Source organism: Hordeum vulgare, chromosome 4H (genome assembly GCF_904849725.1).
Source record: "Hordeum vulgare subsp. vulgare chromosome 4H, MorexV3_pseudomolecules_assembly, whole genome shotgun sequence".
NCBI classification, from domain to species: Eukaryota; Viridiplantae; Streptophyta; class Magnoliopsida; order Poales; family Poaceae; genus Hordeum; species Hordeum vulgare.
The window spans coordinates 468,612,802-468,637,689 of record NC_058521.1 but is presented as its reverse complement, the minus strand read 5'-3'; the positions used below and the strand labels follow the sequence as shown (position 1 = coordinate 468,637,689).

Here is a 24,888-nt window from a genome sequence, read left to right as displayed (position 1 = left end):
AATCAAGCTGCTCGGGGAGGCACTGGATTCGGCGAATAGACGGTGGCTTGTCGGCGTCCGAAGGTGGAAGACGACGGTGACGAGGGCGATGTAGGGCTCGGGGGCTCTTCTCCTTTGTCAGGGACGACCAGCTCGACGAGGCGGAGCGAACGGCGCACTCCGAGGCGAGGAAGGATGGCTGGAGCGATGACTAGCTCGAGCTCGAGCTCGCGGCAATGGCGGTTGAGAAAGCGAGAGACGCACGGGGCAAGTGAGGAGGGGGAGAGGATGGGAACGAGCACGGGGAGGCTTATCCGGGCGAGCCAGGAACGCACATAGGTTTGAGGGTGCTGGGAGAAGCAGCGGCCAGCTCCTGCTCCTACTGGCGAAGGAGGAAGACGACACAAGGGGAGGAGCTGGGCCTGGGCCAGGGTGAGCGTCACGTAAGGTATTTTCTATTTTTTTCATTTTTGTTTCTGTTAAATCCTTTCTGACTTTGTTTTTTTATTTTTGGGTCCAAACTATTCCTAAAATAGTTTGAAACATGCTGAAGTGTTATTTGGAATATTTCCAAACATATATAAAAGTTTCAGCATTTTTGGAAACTTTGGAATATTTGAAATCAATTATATAGTTGATTTCAATAAGTTTTAAAATTAAAATAAAATGCCAAAAGCATTTTGAAAATATATTTCACCCATGATATTTTGTTTTCAACATTTATCAGAAATGCTAAACTTTTCTAATAGCCATTTTGGATTCTTTAATTTGCCACCAAATTTGAATTGCTTTTGAATATAGAGTTGCTAGGGTTTGCTTTTGTTTTCTTTGCTTTGCTTTTGATTTCATTTCATTTAATTGGATGCAAAGAAGAAGATATGAGCACAAACTTGCTATACTCTATTAGGGATTCAGGGATGTGACAACTCACCCCCACTCAAAAGAATCTCATCCCGAGATTTGGAAGTCGTCGGGAATAGCGCGGGATACTCAAGTTGTAGACGATCCTATCTTTCCCATGTTGCCTCTTTTTCAGAATGATTTGACCATTGAACTTTAAGAAACTTGAGGTTTCGACATCGAGTGGTACACTCAGCTTGATCAAGAATACGAACAGGGTATTCTCGGTATGAAAGGTTATCTTGGAGATCAAGCGTTTCGTAGTCCACTTTGCGGATAGGATCCGAAAATCAACGCCTGAGTTGCGAGACGTGGAATACATCATGAACCTTGGAAAGATGCGGAGGAAGTTCCAATTGGTAGGCAATTTCTCCTCGTTTGTCAAGAATGCGAAAAGTACCGATATAACGAGGGGCCAACTTGCCCTTGATACCAAAACGATGGGTACCCTTCAAAGGTGTAACCCGAAGGTAAGCCTTCTCGTCAACTTCAAACGTCACAACCTTATGATGACGATCATATTGGCTCTTTTGACGAGACTGGGCTGTTTTCAACTTTTCACCAATAATGCGAACATGCTCTTCTGCTTCCTGGATCATATCCGGACCAAAGAGTTGCCTTTCTCTGGTTTCTGACCAATTAAGAGGTGTTCGACATCTTCGTCCATAGAGAACTTCAAAAGGGGCTTTTCCCAAGCTTGATTGATAACTATTGTTATAAGCAAATTCGGCGAATGGAAGGCACTTCTCCCAATTCATACTTCCACGGTCTGAGTTAATCTCGATAGGAACACCATGAAGAGACACTATTCGGGAGATATATAACTCCGCTAGCTGGCTAGCAGTTATACTCTCATGAACTGGAAGAAAATGAGCTACTTTGGAAAGACGGTCAATGACCACAAAGATAACATTATTTCCTTTCTTGGTCTTGGGAAATCCAGTGATGAAATCCATACTAACTTTATCCCATTTCCATTCAGGAATAGCTAAAGGTTGAAGGGTGCCAGCAGGCCTTTGATGTTCTGCCTTAACTCGGCGATAAACGTCGCAGTTAGCAACGAACTCAGCATTTTCTCTTTTCATCCTAGTCCACCAAAACCTCTGGCGTAGGTCCTGGTACATCTTAGTAGTACCAGTATGAATAGTGAGAGGAGAATCATGAGCCTCCTTAAGGATCAACTGCCTTAGATGTGGGTTCTTAGGAACCACTAAACGTTTCTGGAAGAACACAACATCTTGATCATTCATGGAGAATTCCTTAGCGTTTCCGCTAATAATATCTCCTTGATCCATGGTATACCCTTATCACGCTTCTGGCCAGCTATGATTTGATCCCTAAGAGTAGGTTTCGCCACCATGTTAGAAAGGAATCCTTGAGGAACAATGTGAAGATTTAACTTCGGAAATTCCTCATAGAGATGTGGTTGACCTCGTTGTAACATCAGATTGTTACAATAAGACTTACAACTTAGTGCATCAGCCATAACATTGGCCTTCCCCGGGGTGTAAGTTATCCCTAAGTCGTAATCTGTGATCAACTCAACCCACCGTCTTTGCCTGAGATTCAAATCCGGCTAGGTGAAGATATATTTCAGACTTTGGTGATCAGTGAATATTTCGCAACGATTACCAAGAAGGTAATGTCGCCAGGTTTTAAGTGCATGGACTACAACTGCAAGCTCAAGATCATGTGTGGGATAATTATCCTCATGTGGATGCAACTGTCGAGATTCTTATGCAATCACATGACGATCCTGCATGATAATGCAACCTAATCCTTGTCGCGAGGCGTCACAATAGATAACAAAGTCCTTAGAAAAATCTGGTGGTAGCAACACAGGTGCGGAAGTTAGGGGTCTTTTCAGTTCCTAAAAAGTATGCTCACACTGTGGTGTCCACTCGAACTATTTATCTTTCTTGAGGTGTTCAGTTAGAGGCTTTGCAACCTTGGAGAAATTCTTGAGAAAGCGGCGACAATAGCTCGCTAGACCAAGAAAACTCCTAACTTGCTTAACCGATTCAGGTCGAGTCCAATCAAAGACGGCTTGAACTCTCTATGGATTGACAACAATACCCTTACCAGAGATTACGTGTCCTCGATAGGTCAATTATGGTAACCAAAATTCACATTTTGAAAACTTGGCATAAAGGCGGTCCTCTCGAAGTTTCATCAATTCCAGCCTTAGATGCTCGACATGTTCTTGTTCGTTCTTCGAGTAGATGAGAATATCATCGAGGTATACCACGACGAATTTATCCAAATACCCCATGAAGATTGAATTCATCAAGCGAGAGAAGGTGGTTGGGGCATTGGTTAAACCACTAAACGATGACGGTGTACTCGTATTGGCCATAACGAGTGACAAAAGCCGTTTTTGGAATGTCCCCGTTCTTGATCTTGATTTGATCGTAACCCAACCTCAAATCCATTTTGGAGAAGTCTCTGGATCCAACGAGCTGACCATATAGATCGTTGATCCTGGGGAGCAGATACTTGTTCTTTATGGTGACCAGGTTAACTGGTCGATAATCTACAACCATCCGATCCGTTCCGTCTTTCTTCTTGACGAAGAGGACGGGACAAGCCCAAGGAGAAGAGCTAGGACAAATGAAACCTTTATTCAAGGCCTCATCTAGTTGCTTCCTAAGTTCGGCTAGCTCCAGGGGTGCCATTTTATAAGGTCTTCTGGCTATTGGAACAGTTCCCGGAACAAGGTCTATCACAAATTCTACATCCCTGTCAGGTGGAATTTCTGGCAGTTCTTCTGGGAAAACATCCGGAAAGTCACGGACTACCGGAATGTCTTCAAGTTCTGGAAGATGATTTGCATTGAGGGAATAGAATTGGCATTTGGCAGCTCTAGTAGATACATTAACTATCTCACCCGAGGGATGGGTAAGCTGAACATTTCTAGAATGAATATCAATCTTGGCATAATGAGCTGACATCGGGACCATGCCCAAGATGATATTGATATCCGAAGATTTCAGGGCTATCGAAGATGCTAGAAAAACTAGCGTGTGTACTAGGATGTCATTGTCATACGTTATCCTAGAGGTTTGCCACTTACTACCAGGGGTTTGGACAACCAATGGGATTGGCATATCACAAATGGACATGTTATGCAATGATGCGTCCATTTTGCATCATGTTTTCATGTTGATATTTATCGCTTCTTTGGATGCTATTTCACTTCATGGTACTATTCTTATGCCTTTCTCTCTTATTTTGCAAGGTTTATATGAAGAGGGAGAATGTCGGCAACTGGAATTCTGGCCTGAAAATATAGCAAAGTTGAGATACCTATTCTGCGCAACTCCAAGCGCCATAAAAATCAACGAGGATTTTTTTCCCGATTTATCAAAAATACTGGGCTGAAGAAGCGCTAGAGGGGCGCCACGGGGTGGCCACAAGCCTACACGGCAAGGCCACCCCGCCCAGGCCGCGCCATGGGCGCTTGTGGGCACCCTCCTAGCCCACTTGCCCCCCTCTTTTGCTATAAGAAGGGTTTCGTCCAGGAAAAAAAATCAGGGAGGAGCTTTTTCGTGGATTCGACGCCGCCACGAGGCAGAACTTGAGCAGAACCAATCTAGAGGTCCGGCACGACGATCCTGCCAGGGAAACTTCCCTCTCGGAGGGGGAAATCATCGCCATCGTCATCACCAACACTCCTCTCATCGAAGGGGACTCGTCACCATCAACATCTTCATCAGCACCATCTCATCTCCAAACCCTAGTTCATCTCTTGTAACCAATCTCCGTCTCGTGACTCCGATTGGTACTTGTAAGGTTGCTAGTAGTGTTGATTACTCTTTGTTGTTGATGCTAGTTGGATTATTTGGTGGAAGAGTTTATGTTCAGATCCTTGATGCTACTCATTACCTCTCTGGTCATGAATATGATTATGCTTTGTTAGTAGTTACTTTTGTTCCTGATGACATGGGATAAGTCATGCTAATAGTAGTCATGTGAATTTGGTATTCATTCGGTAATTTGATATGTTGTATGTTGTTTTTCCTCTAGTGGTGTTATGTGAACGTCGACTACATAACACTTCACCATTATTTGGGCCTAGAGGAAGGCATTGGGAAGGAGTAAGTAGATGATGGGTTGCTAGAGTGACAGAAGCTTAAACCCTAGTTTATATGTTGCTTCGTAAGGGGCTGATTTGGATCCACTAATTTAATGCTATGGTTAGACTTTGTCTTAATTCTTCTTTCGTAGTTGCGGATGCTTGCGAGAGGGGTTAAACATAACTGGTATGCTTGTCCAAGTAAGGGCAGTACCCAAGCGCAGGTCCACCCACATATCAAACTATCAAAGTAACGAACGCGAATCATATGAACATGGTGAAACTAGGATGACAAAAATTCCCGTGTGTCCTCGGGAGCGTTTTTCCTCCTATAAGACTTTGTCCAGGCTTGTCCCTTGCTACAAAAGGGATTGGGCCACTTTGCTGCATTGTTGCTACTTTTTTTACTTGTTGCTTGCTACGAATCATCTCACCACACAATCACTTGTTACCGATAATTTCAGTTCTTGTAGATATTTCCTTGCTGAAAACCACTTGTCACATCCTTCAAAAGGACTACGATTGATCCCCTATACTTGTGGGTCATCAAGACTCTTTTCCGGCGCCGCTGCCGGGGAGTGAAGCGGCTTTGGTAAGTGGAACTTGGTAAGGAAACATTCATATAGTGTGCTAAAATTTATTGTCACTTGTCACTATGCATACTAATCCTTTGAGGGGTTTGTTCAGGGTATCTTCACCTCGAACGGAAGCACAAAGAGTTGCTCCTCAAGTTGCTGCACCTACTGAAAATATTTGCTTTGAATTTCCTTCGGGTATGCTTGAGAAACTGCTGGCTAATCCTTTTACAGGAGATGGAACATCACATCCATACTTGCATCTGATCTATGTAGATGAAGTTTGTGGTTTATTTAAGCTTGCAGGTGTGCCCGAGGATGAGGTCAAGAAGAAGGTCTTTCCTTTATCTTTGAAGGATAAGGCGTTGACATGGTATAGGCTATGTGATGATACTGGATCATGGGACTACAATCGGTTGAAATTGGAATTTCATCAAAAGTTTTATCCTATGCATTTAGTACATCATGATTGGAATTATATTTATAATTTTTGGCCTCGTGACAGAGAAAGCATCCCTCAAACTTTGGGAGGCTTAAATCGATGCTATATTCATGCCCCAATCATGAGCTCTCGAGAGAAATTATCATTCAGAACTTCTATGCTCGGCTTTCTCATGATGATCGCACCATGCTTGACACTTCTTGTACCGGTTCTTTTATGAAGAGAGATATTGACTTCAAATGGAATTTATTGGAGAGAATTAAACGCAACTCTGAAGATTGGGAGCTTGAAGAAGGTAAGGAGTCAGGTATGAATTTCACGTTTGATTGCGTTAAATCCTTTGTTGAGACAAATACTTTTTGTGACTTTAGCGCTAAGTATGGACTTGACTCTGAGATAGTAGCTTCACTGTGTGAATCCTTTGCTGCTCATATTGATCTCCCCAAAGAAAAGTGGTTTAAGTATCATCGCCTTTAGAAGTCAATGTAGTTAAACCCACTCCAGTCGAAGAGAAAGTGATTGCCTATAATGATCCTGTTGTTCCCAGTGCTTACATTGAGAAACCACCTTTCCCTGTTAGGATAAAGGATCATTCTAAATCTTCAAATGCGATACGTAGAGGCTACACTAGAACACATACACCCCTGAGCAAATTAGAGTTGAACCTAGCATTGCTATTATCAAAGATCTTCTGTCTGAAGAAGTTGAGGGACATAATATTCACTTCTCTAAAGATGCTGCTAGAATTGCTAAACCTCATGTTAGAGACAAACATAGGCCTGTTGTTGGCATGCCTGTGGTTTATGTTAAGATAGGAGATCATTGTTATCATGGCTTATGTGACGTGGGTGCTAGTGTTAGTGCAATACCTCAATCCATATATGATGAAATCAAAGATGAGATTGCACCTGTTGACATAGAGCCTATTGATGTCACTGTTCAGCTTGCCAATAGAGATACTATCTGCCCTGTGGGAATTGTTAGGGATGTTGAAGTCTTGTGAGGTAAAACGAAGTATCTTGCTGATTTCCTCGTTCTTGCTACCGCACAAGATAGCTTTTGTCCCATCATATTTGGCAGACCCTTCCTCAATACTGTCAATGCTCATATTGATTGTGAGAAGCAAACTGTCACTGTTGGCTTTGAAGGTGTGACACATGAGTTCAATTTCTCTAAGTTTGGTAGACAACCTCATGAAAAGGAGTTGCCTAGTAGGGCTGAAACTATTTCCCTAGCCTCTATTGTCGTACCTCCTACTGCTCCCATAAAGCAATACTTGCTAGAGCATGAAAATGATATGCATATGGATGAAAGGGATGAGATAGATAGAGTTGTCTTAGAACAATATCATATTCTTAAGAATAACTTGCCTGTTGAACTGCTTGGGGATCCACCCCCACCAAAGGGTGATCCTATGTTCGAGCTTAAACAGTTGCCTGATACTCTTAAGTATGCCTATCTTGATGAAAAGGAGATATATCCTGTCATTATTAGTGCTAGCCTCTCAGAGCATGAAGAAAAGAAGTTACTAAAAACTCTGAGGAAGCACCATGCTGCTATTGGATATACTCCTGATGATCTCAAGGGCATTAGTCCTACTCTATGCCAGCACAAGATTAAAACTAATCCTGATTTCAAACCAGTTGCTGATCAACAAAGGAGATTAAATCCTAAGATGAAAGAAGTAATGAGAAAAGAAATACTAAAGCTCCTGGAAGCAGGTATCATCTATCCTGTTGCTCATAGCGATTGGGTGAGTCCGGTGCATTGCGTCCCTAAGAAGGGAGGCATTACCGTTGTCCCTAATGATAAGGATGAATTGATCCCATAGAGGATTATTACTGGGTATAGGATGGTGATCGATTTTAGGAAATTGAATAAAGCCACTAGGAAAGATCATTACAATTTACCTTTTATCGACCAAATGCTAGAAAGGCTGTCCAAACACACACACTTCTGCTTTCTAGACGGTTATTCTGGTTTCTCCCAAATACCAGTTGCACAATCTGATCAGGAGAAAACCACTTTCACCTGCCCTTTCGGCACCTTTGCTTATAGACATATGCCTTTTGGCTTATGTAATGCACCTCCCACCTTTCAAAGATGTATGATGGCTATATTCTCTGACTTTTGTGAAAAGATTGTCGAGGTTTTCATGGATGACTTCTCCGTTTACGGGTCTTCTTTTTATGATTACCTCAGCAACCTTTATCGAGTCTTACAGAGATGTAAAGACACCAATCTTGTCTTGAATTGGGAGAAGTGCCACTTTATGGTTAATGAAGGCATCGTCTTAGGACATAAAATTTCCGAAAGAGGTATTGAAGTCGATAAGGCTAAAGTTGATGCAATCGAGAAAATGCCATACCCCACAAATATCAAAGGTATAAGAAGTTTCCTTGGTCATGCTGGTTTCTATAGAAGGTTCATTAAAGACTTCTCTAAGATTTCTAGGCCTCTTACCAATATCTTGCAAAAGGATATTCCTTTTGTTTTTGACGATGATTGTGAGGAAGCCTTCGAGATACTTAAGAGGGCTTTGATAACCGCACCTATTGTTCAACCACCTGATTGGAACTGACCTTTTGAGATCATGTGTGACGCTAGTGATTATGCTATTGGTGTTGTTCTAGGGCAAAGAGTCGATAAGAAGTTGAATGTAATTCACTACGCTAGTAAAACTCTAGACGGTGCCAAGAGAAACTATGCTACTACGGAGAAGGAATTTTTAGCAGTCGTGTTTGCATGTGAAAAGTTTAGGTCTTACATAGTTGATTCCAAAGTCACTATTCACACTGATCATGCTGCTATCATGTACCTCATGGAGAAGAAGGATGCTAAACCTAGACATATCAGATGGGTTCTCTTGCTACAAGAATTTGGTTTGCACGTTGTCGACAGAAAGGGTGCTGATAACCCAGTAGCAGATAACTTGTCTAGGTTGGAGAACGTTCTTGATGACCCACAACCTATTCATGATAGCTTTCCCGATGAGCAATTGAATGTCATCAATGCTTCACGTAGTGCATCGTGGTATGCTGATTATGCAAACTATATCGTCGCCAAATACATACCACCTAGTTTCACGTACCAGCAAAAGAAGAAATTCTTCTTTGACTTGAGACATTACTTCTGGGATGTTCCTCACCTTTATAAGGAAGGAGTAGATGGTGTTATTAGACGTTCTGTACCTGAACATGAATAGGGACACCTTTAGAAGTGTCACTCTAAGGCCTACGAAGGTCACCATGCGGGAGATAGAACTGCACACAAGGTATTGCAATCAGGTTTCTATTGGCCCACTCCCTTCAAGGATGCACGTAAGTTTGTCTTGTCTTGTGACGAATGTCAAAGAATAGGTAATATTAGCAAACGTCAGGAAATGCCTATGAACTATTCACTTGTCATTGAACCATTTGATGTTTGGGCCTTTGATTATATGGGATCTTTTCCAAAATCCAATGGGAGTACTCACATCTTAGTTGTTGTTGACTACGTCACTAAGTGGGTAGAAGCTATCCCCACTAGTAGTGCTGATCACAACACCTCTACCAAGATGCTGAAAGAAGTTATCTTCCATAGATTTGGAGTCCCTAGATATCTAATGACCGATGGTGGTTCACACTTCATTCATGGTTCTTTCCGTAAAACGCTTGCTAAGTACGATGTCAACCATAGAATTCCGTCTACCTATCACCCTCAGTCAACTGGTCAAGTAGAGCTAAGTAATAGAGAGATTAAACTGATTCTGCAAAAGATTGTCAACAGGTCTAGAAAGTATTGGTCTAAGAAGCTCGATGATGCACTGTGGGCTTATAGAACTGCCTATAAGAATCCCATGGGCATGTCTCTGTACAAAATGGTGTACGGTAAAGCATGTCATCTACCTCTTGAGCTAGAGCATAAAGCTTATTGGGCAATCAAAGAGCTCAACTTTGATTTCAAACTTGCCGGTGATAAGAGGTTATTTGACATTAGCTCGCTTGATGAATGGAGAACTCAGGCATATGAGAATGCCAAGTTGTTCAAAGAGAAGGTTGAGAGGTGGCATGATAAGAGGATAGAAAAGCGTGAGTTCAATGTAGGTGATTATGTCTTGCTATATAACACTCGTTTAAGATTCTTTGGAGGCAAGCTTCTCTCTAAATGGGAAGGTCCCTATGTTGTTGAGGAAGTATATCGTTTCGGTGCTATCAAGATCAACAACACGGAAGGTAATTCTCCGAGAGTTGTAAATGGGCAGAGAATCAAGCATTATATCTCAGGTACTCCCATAAATGTTGAAAGCAATATTATCAATACCATAACTCCGGAAGAATACCTAAGGCAAATTTAACAGCCTGTTTCAGACTCCGAAAACGAAGAGGTATGTGATTCGGTAAGAAAACAGAGTCCAAAACTTTTCCAGTAGGAAATTTTGTCCGTTTTGGAATATTTGAAAAAATAAAAAAATTGGAAGTAGTCCGGAAAGTTCGCGAGGAGGCGACAAGCTTGCACGGCATGGGCCCACCCCCTATCCGCGCCGTGAGGGATTGTGGCCACCTCTTGCGTCTCCCGGGCTCCGTTTTCGTCTAGGGTACTCCTTCTGGTGTGGAAAAAATCATTATATATACTCCAGTTTGGTCTGACCCCTGCATCACACAGATTTCCTCTGTTTTTCGTTTCGAGCCTGTTTCTGTTGCAGATCTAGATCGCCATGACTTCCCCAAAAGCTCCGAATGAAAAGATCTTCGAGAAGGTCATCAACCCCTACCTCACGGGAGTGCTGCAACACCCTCAATCTATAGAGATGCATGAGGGGATGTTGCACATCTGTGATGTTGAGGGGCCTAAGAATACCGGAAGCATGGAGACGAGGCTCGAAGCAATGGAGCAACAAGTCTTCAAGTGCCAAGGGATGGTGGAGCATGGACTCAATGCCAACCACATGATGATCACGGAGTTCACCAACAAGCACAGGATTGATGCCAATGACATTGGGAAGCATCTCTCCAGGCTCTATGACAGGATTGATCAACTCCAGGGCCAGATCTACGACCTGTAGAACCAAAATTGTGAGTATGAGTATAGATTTAAATCAATACGGTTGGCTGCAGATTTGAAGATTCCGGAGACTCGTTCATCTTTCCATGATGGAGCACCTATGCCTTGGAAGACGGAGGATCAAACTCATGTTGCAACAACACCACCATCACCACCAAAGGAAGACAACTGAGCATTGGTATGGGAAATCCCCTTGGCTTGTGCCAAGCCTGGGGGAGTTGCCCCGGTATCGTATCACCATCACATCTTTTGCCTTTACCTTTGTTTTAGTTTTCCTTTTTAGTTTTCTCTTTCTCTAGTATATTAAAAGTCTTAGTGTTTTAGTCTTGATTTTTGCTTTGTGTCACCCCTGATGTATTCTTGCTCGTGAGCCATATAATAAAGAGTGTCTTAGTTGAAGGGCTTTGCCTCTTGCCATCATCAATAGAGTGAGAATAGAACAAAAGCATGAAAGATCACGTAATGATCTTATGGAAAGTGAAAGCTTCAGATATAAGAAGAATGAGGATTGAAACTTGTTGAGGGTAGGCAAACGTAGACCTTGGTCATTGTTGCAATTAATAGGAAGTGATAAAGAAGGAGAGGTTCACATATAAATATATCATCTCTGACACCATCTATGATTGTCAACACTCACCAAACTATTGCATGCCTAGAAGTAGATGTTGGACACGGAGGACAACGTAATGAATTGTGTTTGCTTGGCTCCGAACAATGTTATATGATTAGAGATCCCTTAGCATGTGACAATTGCTTCCACCTCATATTAGCCAAAACTCCCGCACCAAGTAGAGATACTACTTGTGCATCCATAAACCTTCAAACCAATTTTTCCATGTGAGTCCACCATGCCTACCTATGGATTGAATAAGATCCCTCAAGTAAGTTGTCATCGGTGCAAGCAATGAAAATTGCTCTCTAATATGTATGATTTATTAGTGTGTGGAAAATAAGGTTTATACGAACCTGTGATGAGGAAGACATAAAAGCGACAGACTGCATAATAAAGTTCTTTATCACAGGAGGCAATATAAAGTGACGTTCCTCTGCACTAAGAGGACACGCATCCAAACCTCAAAAGCGCATGACAACCTCTGCTTCCCTCTGCGAAGGGCCTATCTTGTACCTTTACTTTTTGCCCCTGAAAGAGTCATGGTGATCTTCACCAATTCCTTATTTCTCCTTTGTCTTGGCTATCGTCATATGCTTGGGAAAGATCTATATTCATATGTCAACTTGGAGGTAAGCATTCATGAATTATTATTGTTGACATTACCCTTGAGGTGAGCAGTTGGGAGGCAAAACTATAAGCCCCTATCTTTCTCTATGTCCAGCTGAAACTTTGATCTCATGAGTACCACGTGAGTTTTAGCAATTGTAGAAAACAAAAAAATGATTGAGTATGTGGATTTGCTTTACAAGCTCTTATTTGACTCTTTTTGATGTTGTGATAAATTGCAATTGCTTCAATGACTAAAGGCTATTGGTTCTAACTTCTCGATAAGGTTCTTGATCCATGCTTTACCTTGTGAAGGAATTGTCACTTTAGCATCAGAGATTATATGTTGGTATTGCTATTCTGATCTTGATCATGATGCATGCATGTTCGTATTTTGTTTTGTCGACACCTCTCTCCCTAAACATGTGGACATATTTATTGAGCTCGGCTTTCGCTTGAGGACAAGCGAGGTCTAAGCTTGGGGGAGTTGATGCGTCCATTTTGCATCATGTTTTCATGTTGATATTTATCGCTTCTTTGGCTATTATTTCACTTCGCGGTACTATTCTTATGCCTTTTCTCTCTTATTTTTCAAGGTTTACATGAAGAGGGAGAATGCCGGCAACTGGAATTCTGGCCTGAAAATGGAGCAAAGTTGAGATACCTATTCTGCGCAACTCCAAACGCTGTAAAAGTCAACGAGGTTTTTTTCCTGGTTTATCAAAAATACTGGGCCGAAGAAGCGCCAGAGGGGCGCCAGGGGGTGGCCACAAGCCTGCACGGCGTGGCCACACCCCAGGCCACGCCATGGTGGCTTGCGGGCTCCCTGCTAGCCCACTTGCCCCCCTCTTTTGCTATATGAAGGGTTTCGTCCAGGAAAAAAATTAGGGAGGAGCTTTTCGTGGATTCGCCGCCGCCACGAGGCGGAACTTGAGCAGAACCAATCTAGAGCTCCGGCAGGACGATCCTGCCGGGGAAACTTCCCTCCAGGAGGGGGAAATCGTCGCCATCGTGATCACCACCACTCCTCTCATCGGAGGGGACTCGTCACCATCAACATCTTCATCAGCGCCATCTCATCTCCAAACCCTAGTTCATCTCTTGTAACCAATCTCCGTCTCGCGACTCCGATTGGTACTTGTAAGGTTGCTAGTAGTGTTGATTACTCTTTGTAGTTGATGCTAGTTGCATTACTTGGTGGAAGAGCTTATGTTCAGATCCTTGATCCTACTCATTACCTCTCTGGTCATGAATATGATTATGTTTTGTGAGTAGTTACTTTTATTCCTGAGGACATGCGATAAGTCATGCTAATAGTAGTCATGTGAATTTGGTATTCGTTCGGTAATTTGATATGTTGTATGTTGTTTTTCCTCTAGTGGTGTTATGTGAACGTCGACTACATAACACTTCACCATTATTTGGGCCTCGAGGAAGGCATTGGGAAGTAGTAAGTAGATGATGGGTTGCTAGAGTGACACAAGCTTAAACCCTAGTTTATGCGTTGCTTCGTAAGGGGCTGATTTGGATCCACTAGTTTAATGCTATGGTTAGACTTTGTCTTAACTAGTAAGCTGCACGTGCAACGCACGTTTCAACTAATATTACTGATTTTTGTGAGAATTAACATGTTTAGAAAGATACTTCAATGTTATTATTATTTTAGAAATAAACTGTAATTTAAATGAGCTTTAAGATATGCTACAGTTTAATCCGCACACTATTGTGAAGACACAACTAATTATCCTAGTATTTCTTATGTGTTTACGCAATTCTTAACGTGACAAAAGCTTACAAGGTGCAATGCATGTCTAGAATGTTATAAATTATATTTGCAGGTGCAGGAATTTTTTTAGAAACATAACGGAAATTTAGGAAACCTCAAGACACCATATAAAAACTACAAGATAGAAATAGTGAATGGCACGAGCTGCACTTGCCAATTAAAGACTGGAACCACTTCCTCAAAAAAAAGTCTGGAACCACGAAGGGACAAGACAAACGTAGCAAGCACCAGCTCTTACCCGACGTACAACCAAGACCAAACAATACAGCCAGGCTGTTAAACGACAGCGAAACGACTACATCAACACAAGTGATTGATTGAGGTGTGGAACACGAGACATAAAAACAAATCTGGCAACTCATACAAAAAGATAAAGCATCTCTCTTACTCTTCAACAACAACTAACTGTGCAGAAGACCATCATCAAATCAAATCATGAACATGTGATTTATTTCAGAGACGGTACACTGTCGGCTGTTCTTGGTACAAAATTGTTGTACCTATGTACAATTTGGTCAGGCCTCCGCTGGGACACGGCAACAGTACAACATTAGAAACGGGCGACCCAGTTGCTGTGGCTCAGGAAACTTCGGTGTTCGTCAGGCGTGTGCCTATCGATACAGGGCCACCATAGCACCGCTCGAAGAGGCTCTAGGTGAGTACCAAAAACCGGAGGAAGGAGCAGAATGGCCGCTACAAGCAAAAGGGCCGGCATCGAAGCTGAAAAGGAATAGCGCCATCGCTGATCTGACTCCCTATGGCTAAATCAGGGCACATTTGATACTACAAGTGATACAGTGCAAAATCGTTACCGGAATCATGTTAGGTGCCGAACCCGAACGGCGACTTGCTCCTGCTGCCGCCTTCGCCGTACTGTTCGTTCCATTTTCTTAGCTCGTTCATGCTAGTGGCGTCGAAAGCAACGGACGGGCTCACCTGCACGGTGGGAGAGAAAACAATCAAACATGAAACATAAAGTCATCCAACTTTAAGGGCGCAGTCAACAGACGGTTTGTTTCTAATTACCTTGGCTTTCGCTTGGACAAAGTCATCCAGCTTTAAGGACCTTAAAGAAGTTTTCGTACTGCCCACAGACCCCTAAGAGAAAGTGATAACCAGGTGAGCAAAGACATCAAGAGAAAGATCCACGATGAATAAACTTGGAATGCAACAAGTAATACTGAAAGCAAGGAAATTCCACATTCTTTTCTTCTTCTAGTAGTTCATGAACTGGCCTGTACGCTGCAGCTACACATAGGTTCTGCAGAAAATGTGCCAAGCAAGTTACAAATAGGTGAAATAGGTGGACAGCAGATAATGTGGCACGCAAGGAAGAAGAATAGAACATCTATGGATGACTTGAGCATGATACTTTCAAATCATTCCGAGAGTAACCTTCTGTTGCATTGGCTAGTTCGTCGAATCCAAATTCAGGTTCTAGGTTTTCTTTGGCAAGTAAAATCTTGAGAATTTTCATCCTATTCTGCGCATCCGGAAGGTCGACGTATATCCTGTGGGCCATCTTGACATATCATCACATTTAAGTCACTCGAGCCAAAACAATACTTTCCCAGGCACAGCACAAGCCCATCAATGCAGATTTTACCTCCTAGGCAAACGCCGTATTACAGCGTCATCTGGATCGAACAGGCGATTTGTTGCACCAAGAATAAGGATCCTTTGACTATCTTTGGACCTTAGACCATCCGAAGCTGCCATAAATTCATGGTGCATCCTTCTCGTTGCTTCATGTTCCATTGGACCACCCCTTGCACCAAGTAAGCTGTCAACCTGCCATTAGCAAACCAAAATTGCATGAGTCAGGAGATTACACAAGACCTGTCAAAATGATAAGGATGCCTTCCTGAATATAAAACACCTACTTCGGTATGTTTGATAAATGAAAACTCACCTCATCCACAAATATGATAACAGGAGCTAGCCGACTTGCAAACGAGAAAAGGGCTTTGGTGAGCTTCTCAGCGTCTCCAAACCACTGTTGACAGAAAAATGATGGTAGTGAATTAAAGTTGTGAAATAATGGATGCATTTCAGGAAAATAAAATTCACACAAGAGATGAGCTTCGATATTTGGCTTCATTCATGTAAAGCAGCAGCCCGCACTCAAGCAGCAGGGAGAAACTGTAGATCAATGCAGTGCTGAAATTAGTCTAGGAACTAAGAGAGATTGTGATGCCTTTCTTAATTATTTTGTGGCTTACTGGTTTCTTCTTTTGATTTTTTTTAAACTACTTTTAGTTCAGTCTTCTCATGTTATATTATCCTGCACTTATTATATCTATTTTGTACTTATTTGGTAAGCTCATCCTTATGCCCACTAATAGACCTAAATTTATCATCTCTAACCTATGTTTATTTCTCCATTTTCTTATTGCACCATGAAGAAGGCTGACTTACAGACAGAACAGTGATGGCAACATGGAGGTTTGCCATTTTGACAACGAGAGCAATATATAGGCGCATGTCCTTGCTCCTCTGAAGTGGATGGACGATTCGCACAATCTGTAGCATCATTATCTGCTATGGTGCTACTGTTGTTCGAATACATACCATCCTCTTCAGCAGCATGTCTCCAGTTTCCTGGTACAGCTCCAGGATTCGTAAAAACAACCATAAAGTAGCACCATAGCATCATTATAAGCTGCAGAAGAAAGAAGAACCTTGAAGAAATTTAAACGAAACAGAAACACACATAATCATGGCCTGATTTTCTCATTTCAAAAAACAGAGAAGTCCATGATAGCAAATAATGTAAGGCACTTCGTCCATATGGTGAATAATTCAGTCTAATTGGAAGAAACCAACACATCGTTTGTCATACTCAATGTTTTAGAACCGAAAATATAAAAGCTAATAAATATAGTTTGGTGAATAACAAGATAGTGGCTCAAAAATATCACGTCTAGGAATTATCATCAAATATGGTTCAATCTGTATGCTTCGGATGATGTTCTCAATGCTCAAAGTCAAGAATAAGAAAGGGCCCTTAAAAGGTAATTTCAAAGGATATACAATATTTCTTGAGATATAGTTAGTTCAATAAATATATGATGCTGGAGCATACACATCTATCATGTGTTAATCCGGAAGACATAAATTATTCTTAACCTGAATTAAGATTCATATTGCACAATTAGCTGCTCTTGAAAATTAGTACAGATTATTGTGTAGGCAGAACTTCCTATTTTATATAGATCTGAGTGATGCTAGCTTGAACTGAAGTAAAACATACATTACTAATTTTGTCATACATGCATATAATCAAATTCCAGGACAGCTAATTGAAAAGGCAACTAAGAAGAACCTCCACTGCGCACCATGCAAATCCTTTTCTGACTGAACCAAATCAGTGTCAACTCCTGAGATATCGAGGTAAGCGTATAAATCATATCTTCAGGTTGCAAAATAACTTTCACTGTGTGAAGGTAATTTGATGCCATGTCGGTAATGTTTTCAAATAAGAAATTATCTCGGAGCAACACAATTTCCAAAAATTACCTCGAAAGCACACCGCGCTATACCGCCACCATAACATCCAAAACATGTATAATGACTGAAATAAAGTAGACACATCCCGCTCACACGCAAACATGAAATATGAGCAGCATGAGGCCAAACAATACATATGAAGCCCTCCCAGATCCAGAAAATTAAAACAATCAGCAATTTAAAGTTTTAAACACCCTGACAACACGTACAGGAATATAAATATGCATTTTAGCTGGACAACAAGCAAGCGAACCTCGAGGAGCAGAACAGAGATGCAACAAAGCAGGAGTTTGGGACGCGTCAACACAGGAGATCGCATAACCTGCTAAATAAATGGAGATGAAGTGCTCAGAGCACCGACATGCTATGGAAAAGAGCATAGACAGGTAAAAGAAGAGTCGTTCCACAGATAAGTAAAAGAACATTCCATTTACCTAAATTGAAGAGGAGAAGTAGGCAAGCAGAGCAACCAAGATGGATTGAGCATACCAAGGACGAGTGACACGCAAACCCGAACGCAAAAACCTAATAGAGATAATTTTTCAGCTGAACCAATAGATGCACTCCTTCAGGTATGCACCCTAATAGGTCCTATAAAAAGTGCAACAAAATAGAGGATGGAACTTGACTGCCTTCTATATCATTTGAGGACAAAAGAAGCCAAGAAAATAACGACGAACCACCAATCACTGCTAAAACTAACTATCATTCCCCTGTCATATATTAGAAACTAGAGAAAAGACCTGTCAATTTTGCTTCGTCGTGCATCAGTGATTTCTCATGTGTTCTTCTTTAAGAAAACATATACCTATAAGTATACAAGATCGCCATCAGTGCTCATGTAAGACACTGTTCTGTTTACCAGTTGGACTGTAAGGCAACACAGGTCATTCTCTGAACCTTCATAAAAATAATTAATCATCCAAAAATGGAAGTAGCTGACTAACAATAGAGCTCTCTCCTCATATCCCTAAAGAAGTGAAAAACAAGCAAATGGTTGTCATCTTTTTCTTAGGTCCAGATCATACCATTTGTCCACATGGCAAAGCTCAACCATGTCACTTGTGGAAATGATGTAGTCGCTGCCAAGAAAAGAGCACTAATCAAATTTTATGTATAACATAGCAATATGCACCATGGCTTGATCAGAATGCAAGCCAACAAGAGAAGAAGAGAAAGGCCACAACCTGCAAGCAAAATAAACACAGCATGTCGTTGAGGCGAGGAAGGAGAGAAATCTGAATCGCCCGGCCGTGTCATCTCTGAAGGTGAGGACACACCCTCTTCCACCCCCGCGTAGTCACCTCTTCCTCGGCCTCCACCCCACGCTGTCGCCCTCGGGGCAGGGGCGAGCGCAACGGGGCACGGCTCGGCGCGGGGAGAGCGGGGTGCGGCGCGGGGCGAGCGAAAGCGGCGCGGGGTGAGCGGGATCGGCGCGGAGAGGAGGGTGGTGGTGGCACGGCACGGGGCCGACGGTGGCAGGGCGGGAGAGGAGGGCGGCGGTGGCGCGGCGCGGGGCCAATGGTTGGGGGGCTCGGCGACGGGAGAGGAGGGTCGCGGTGGTGGGTCGGGAGAGGAGGGCCGGTTGTGGCGCTACGGGGGGGGCGAACGGTGGCAGGGCTCGGCGGCGGGAGAGGAGAGCCGCGGCGGCGGGTCGGGAGGGGAGGGCGGCTCGGGGGGAGGGGGGAGGGGTCGCGGCGACGGCCCAGCTGGGCGAGCGGCGGACGAGCGGGAGCGGCCGAGCGGGGCGAGCGGGAGCGGCGGGCGATCGGGGTGAGCAGGGGTTTGCGGGAGTAGTTCCAGATCGAGGTCAGCGGTGGTTAGCCAGGAGGAGTTTTCGTTAGCGTTTAAGTTTCATTAACAACATCTAATTAGGGCATTGATTAAGTGATTAACGGCTGAGATTGTGATTTGGATTTGCCCTCTCATGCTTTTCTTAGTAGAGATTCTTCTTTCGTAGTTGCGGATGCTTGTGAGAGGGGTTAATCATAAGTGGGATGCTTGTCCAAGTAAGGGCAGTACCCAAGCGCCGGTCCACCCACATATCAAACTATCTATGTAACGAACGCGAATCATATGAACATGATGAAACTAGCATGACAGAAATTCCCGTGTGTCCTCGGGAGCGTTTTTCCTCCAAAAGACTTTGTCCAGGCTTGTCCCTTGCTACAAAAGGGATTGGGCCACTTTGCTGCACAGTTGCTACTTTTGTTACTTGTTGCTTGCTACGAATCATCTCACCACACAATCACTTGTTACCGATAATTTCAGTGCTTGCAGATATTTCCTTGCTGAAAACCACTTGTCAGATCCTTCTTCTCCTTGTTGGGTTCGACACTCTTACTTATCGAAAGGACTACAATTGATTTCCTATACTTGTGGGTCGTCATGCAACTGTGCATAACTTTCTAAAATGAGGGAATGAGATGACCCAGTGTCGAAAAGAACGGACGCTGGGTGATGATTGACAAGGAGCATACCCAATATGACGTCGGCATCCTCTGCAGCTTCTTCTGCTGAAACATAGTTCACGCGGCCACGTGCAGGAGTTGGCTTCACATAGTAAGCTTTGCCCGACTTGCCTTGCCCAATGGACTTTCCAGGTTGCTTGGCACCCATATTCTGAGGACACTCTCGTGAGTAGTGCCTTAGTTCTCCACACTTGTAACAAATCACCTGATTGGCACGTGGTGCAGCATTGCTAGCTGGACCACCATAGGTTTTTGCTAGAGGGTTGGTCTGATTCGCTTGAGGCGCCACATAGGATGGTCTCGGGGTATGTCTTGGCGGCAGAGAGCTATTTGGAACCCACAGCCTGCGTTTTGGGAACACGGAACCAGATGAGGATCCAAAGTCACGGTAATGCTTCTTCATGGCTTCATAACCGGTATGACCAGTCTCGGCAGTGATCGCCTTGTTGACAATAGCTTGAAAACTTGTACATTCGTCGAGGCGCAGGTCACGACGAAGTTCAGGGCTCAGACCCTTACGAAATCTTGCTTTCTTCTTGGCATTAGTTGACACCGCTTCAGTTGCATAGCGAGCGAGGTTACCGAACTCGCGGCTATAAGCATCCACAGTCAATTTTCCCTGGGTGAAGGCACATAATTCCTCTCTCTTACGGTCCATCAGACCCTCTGGAATATGGTGCAGACGGAAGGCTGCTGGTCCGGCAGGACGCATAGCTTCAAAGTTACCCAACCACAGATTGGCGGGTCCTTCGAGAAAGTACGCCGCAAAGATCACCTTGTCGGCCTTAGAAACATTTGCAGAGCGAATCTTGCGTGATATACTGCACAACCAGTCATCAACGTCGAGGGGATCGACTGAGTGATGGAACTTCGGAGGATTCGGCTTCACGAAGTCATTGAGGGACACTGGATCATTCCTTGGTTGACGAGTGCTATTTGGCTCAATACGCTCTAGCACACGGTTGGTCTCTCTTTTTTTTCTTTCCGCCTCAAGCATAACTTCTGCTAGAGAAGGCGGGTGAGGCAATTCCTCGTGCGATGCTTGACTATCTTCTCCCTGCTCATGGGCAGGGGCACGATTCAATCTGGTGAACACCATCCTAACAAACAGACTCACAGCTTAGACCAATATCAACATCAATACCAGCTATGGATTAAGAATGCACTGAACACATGGAATGCGGAAATGAACATCCGAACAACATGGTAACAAGCAACTGCTATATATACACCATGGTTCATACACACCATTACATAGTTCAGTACAACCTTAACCGAAGAGCAAACTACTGAAAAGATGATACTACTCATCAGAGGCTTTCCAAGCTTCCTATACATTATTTATCTATGCCTCCGGAATTCATATCACGACATAAGCATACTCCACAAGACAGACATGACCGTGGAAGTACAACTACTACCATACTACTCCTCCACTCACGGTTCAGGCATCCACATAGAACATCTCATAAAGGGTGCCTCCATGGCCTGGGAGCTCAACTTGTGGATCAGGAAATACTCGAGCCTGAGACCCCTGGGAACCGTAAGGACACGGGTGTGGCCTTGGTCCCCTGACTGGTGGTAGTAGAGGTCCCCGAAGAGGGGTGACTCCTCCTATAGTAGGCCAGTCAACATGAGCCGGAAGATGGGTCCTAATAGGGTTCAGCATCTCCATATCTCCATATCCTGTCTGGACTATAGGTGTCAGCTGTGTCAAAGTCGTCCACAGACAAGTACGTGTAGCATAGGGCTCCATACGATCATCCTTGTCTCTATTCTCTAACATCTCAGCGGTGGACTGCAGCAGCGGATCCTCCATAGAGGAATCAAAGTAGACCCCACTAAGGTATCCTTCTTCTCCTTGCTGAGAGGCGGGACCATAGCAGAACTCTGAATTCTGCAGCAGTGCATGTCTGGCTCTCATGATGGTCAACATTGAATAGGCAACATCTTGTACTGCCATGTCAACAGTAACCCCCAATCCATAAGACCAATGGATTGGCTCCTCGGCTGCAGGGTAATCTGGGAATACCCTAACAGTGCACAGATACTGACTTTGATTAAAATCCCGGTACTGCTCCTCCACTGTATACTCTTGGTACCAGCGGTAACCGTCTACTGACATCATCCTGACTAGCATGGCCGTGTGACCCGACACATCAATTCACCTAGTCAGACGGACCACCTGACGAGAAGGACGGCCACGCATCTGAAAATAGAGAGCAATGCAAAGGCATTAGAGCTCTAGAAACAAAATTGGGCAGCATAACGGCTGTAAATGCTCAAAAACAGTTTCGAGACAACCCACAAAAGATAGGATAGCATAACCACTCAACTATCAAGTTCAATTCCATGGTCATCAAAACTTACTTTCTTTCCCTTGGAATAAAAGAAACCCGGAGTAACTCTCGACTCGTTGTCCTATAATCTACCGATCAGTAATACACGATCGTGAGAGAAAGATAAGTAACCTAGTTCTTAATCCCCGTAGAAAAGATGAGGATGACCAGAATAGAATAATTTTAGAAGAAAAGCAAGAATCTTACGGTCACAAACAATTCCCTTATATATAACTAAAGCAATTCTAGACTCAACTTCGACCAGTTTGACTTGGTAATCCTACAGTCAGTCAGGCTCTGATACCAACGCTGTCGGGACCCCGATCCTAAGCCATAGGAATCCAGCCTGTAACACATCAGATCCCTTTGCTGTCTCACGCACGATTAACCCCACGGCTGCTGCCTTACCTTAGCCGGGACCATTTGTGCCTTTTGTCTCACATATGCAATTGTTCGCTAGCATTCCGATGTCAAAGAACCCGGGTTGACATGTCTAGTCACAAACCCAAGTGGCAGTACCGTACAGGGACACGCATACATGACCCAGCAAAGCAGGTGTCGGTCATCAGCGAATGTACATGAGTCGTAGCAAGCTACAAGGACTCCATTACACCGCGTGACATTTTCCCAAAGGGACAGACACAACAACTAAGAAGGACACATGCCGGTCAAACAATGTGTCCGGAGAAGTAGCGAACTACCATGGCTAGGTGGAAACACAAAGGGGCATTTCCCGGTAAGGAGTGCAACTAAGGCATATGACTAGGTGTTCGAATCCCATACATATAAAGTACAACACACGTACGCATGGCATACCCGATATGCATAGATACATCAATGGCATCACAACATAACCATAAACATACAAACTTTATTCAGGAGGCTCGGAAGAGCCTCACACATAATATTACACAGATAGGGGTCTCACAACCCATCACCACAAGTCATTCAAACAAGTCTTACAAGCCAGTGGAAGATTAAAACTGTTTGAGTACAGAAAGATGGAAAGGTAAAAGGCACATGGCCTGACTATCTACAGACCCAACCTAGGGCCAGATCATAGCTGGGACTCCAGCTACTCGTCGTCCTCAACGTCTAGATAGAATCCACCATTAGGGTCATTAACATCCTCTGCAACAATTTATTAAGCAAACGTGAGTACAAAAGTACTCAGCAAGACTTTAGAACAATCTATCCACGACACTCACACTTATCTTGATACTTTTATGAGTAGCCATTATAGTTGTCTATGAAGAACTTATGTTTCCAAGTAGTCCATATTCGCGGACGCGGCTATTCGAATAGATCTTAACCCTGTAGGGGTGTACTTCTTCACACACGCTCTCGCCACTTATCTCTATGTGCACGTCATGCACCTCGGAAACCTTCAAGCGGAAGCCCAGCGAGGGAGTCGGCCACGACCGTTAACCACGCTAATACCTAGTCCAGGTTTATCGCCTATCTGAGGGTAACCAGCACGGAAGTCCGGCCGAGGTTTCCGCCACGGCCCCAAACGATGTGTGCAGGGTTCCTAAGCCCACCATCCGGGTTCCACTTGGTACACCGTGCCACTGCCTACCGCATCATATCCCACCTCTAAGGTCAGCACTATGCACGGCCTCCAGCATGACTATAAACACGAGAAACTACTTGCAACTCCTGGACCGAGTACTAGGTGATTAATAAGTCGAATGGGGCCATATTTCAGGGCCCATCATGTGGTAGTATCTTGTCTTGGATTACATACACGGAACTCAGATCCTAAGGACGGTTCCAATGAAACAACCCGCCATGTACTCCTACATAGCCTTTCACCGGTACCTTTACCAAATCAGGTTCAACACACAACCTTAATAACTGAGCACATTCTCACGATCTTGTTCATCACCCAGCTGACAGACCAAGCACAACTCTAAGCATAGCATGCATAGCAGGGTAAGACACATCATGGATCAAGCATCTACCACGTATGCAAGGTTGCAAGGTTTTTACCTAATTATTGTGACAAAGACATGTCATGCAAAGGAATGGGTTCAACTAACGTGATAAAGGCATTTGAAGCATTTTGACCTAATGCAATATATAAGAGCAGGAGCGAGAACATGGGATTTATCGGGATGATCAAAAATGTTGCTTGCCTTGTTACTCAATAGAGGGATTATATTTGTCAGTTGGATAATCAGTCGTATCCGGAGAGGCGGGGCCTACCGAATAACAACATACAATTAATAACAATCATATGCAACAATCATGATCCATGAACATGACATGAAATGAAAGGTGATATGTTTCATTGTGGTTGGTGAAACCTTAGTTTGCATCTGGTTTGAAATCCAAATTCAAATATCATTTCAAATGGCATATTCATCGTAATCATTTAATTGATTTGACCTGATGCTGTTTCATAACTTTATTTTTCATGCATGAAAGTAGCACCATTGTGTTCATTGAATTTTACTGGTCAATTTGCATATATTATTTATCTGATTTGGAGTTATAATCAAATTTCTATGAATTTCCAAAGTTTTCCAATTATTCTGGAATTATAT

General features: G+C 43.4%; 3 long non-coding RNA genes across 4 annotated transcripts; all 3 read right to left on the bottom strand.

The window, feature by feature from the left end:
• Window positions 1-14,428: 14,428 nt before the first annotated feature.
• Window positions 14,429-15,138, bottom strand: LOC123446639. Its single transcript, XR_006631415.1, has 3 exons — window positions 15,046-15,138; window positions 14,832-14,955; window positions 14,429-14,739 (listed from the first exon to the last, which is right to left on the bottom strand). It is a non-coding gene; the product is annotated as an uncharacterized LOC123446639 (long non-coding RNA).
• Window positions 15,139-15,466: 328 nt separating this feature from the next.
• On the bottom strand, window positions 15,467-15,718 carry LOC123446640. Of its 2 annotated transcripts, none has more exons than XR_006631416.1 (2): window positions 15,626-15,718; window positions 15,467-15,541 (listed from the first exon to the last, which is right to left on the bottom strand). It is a non-coding gene; the product is annotated as an uncharacterized LOC123446640 (long non-coding RNA). The 2 variants fall into 2 exon arrangements; XR_006631417.1 differs by having other exon boundaries at window positions 15,467-15,530; window positions 15,626-15,715.
• Window positions 15,719-15,748: 30 nt separating this feature from the next.
• LOC123446638 lies at window positions 15,749-16,511 on the bottom strand. Its single transcript, XR_006631414.1, has 3 exons — window positions 16,438-16,511; window positions 15,932-16,015; window positions 15,749-15,810 (listed from the first exon to the last, which is right to left on the bottom strand). It is a non-coding gene; the product is annotated as an uncharacterized LOC123446638 (long non-coding RNA).
• Between the last annotated feature and the right edge of the window lie 8,377 nt (window positions 16,512-24,888).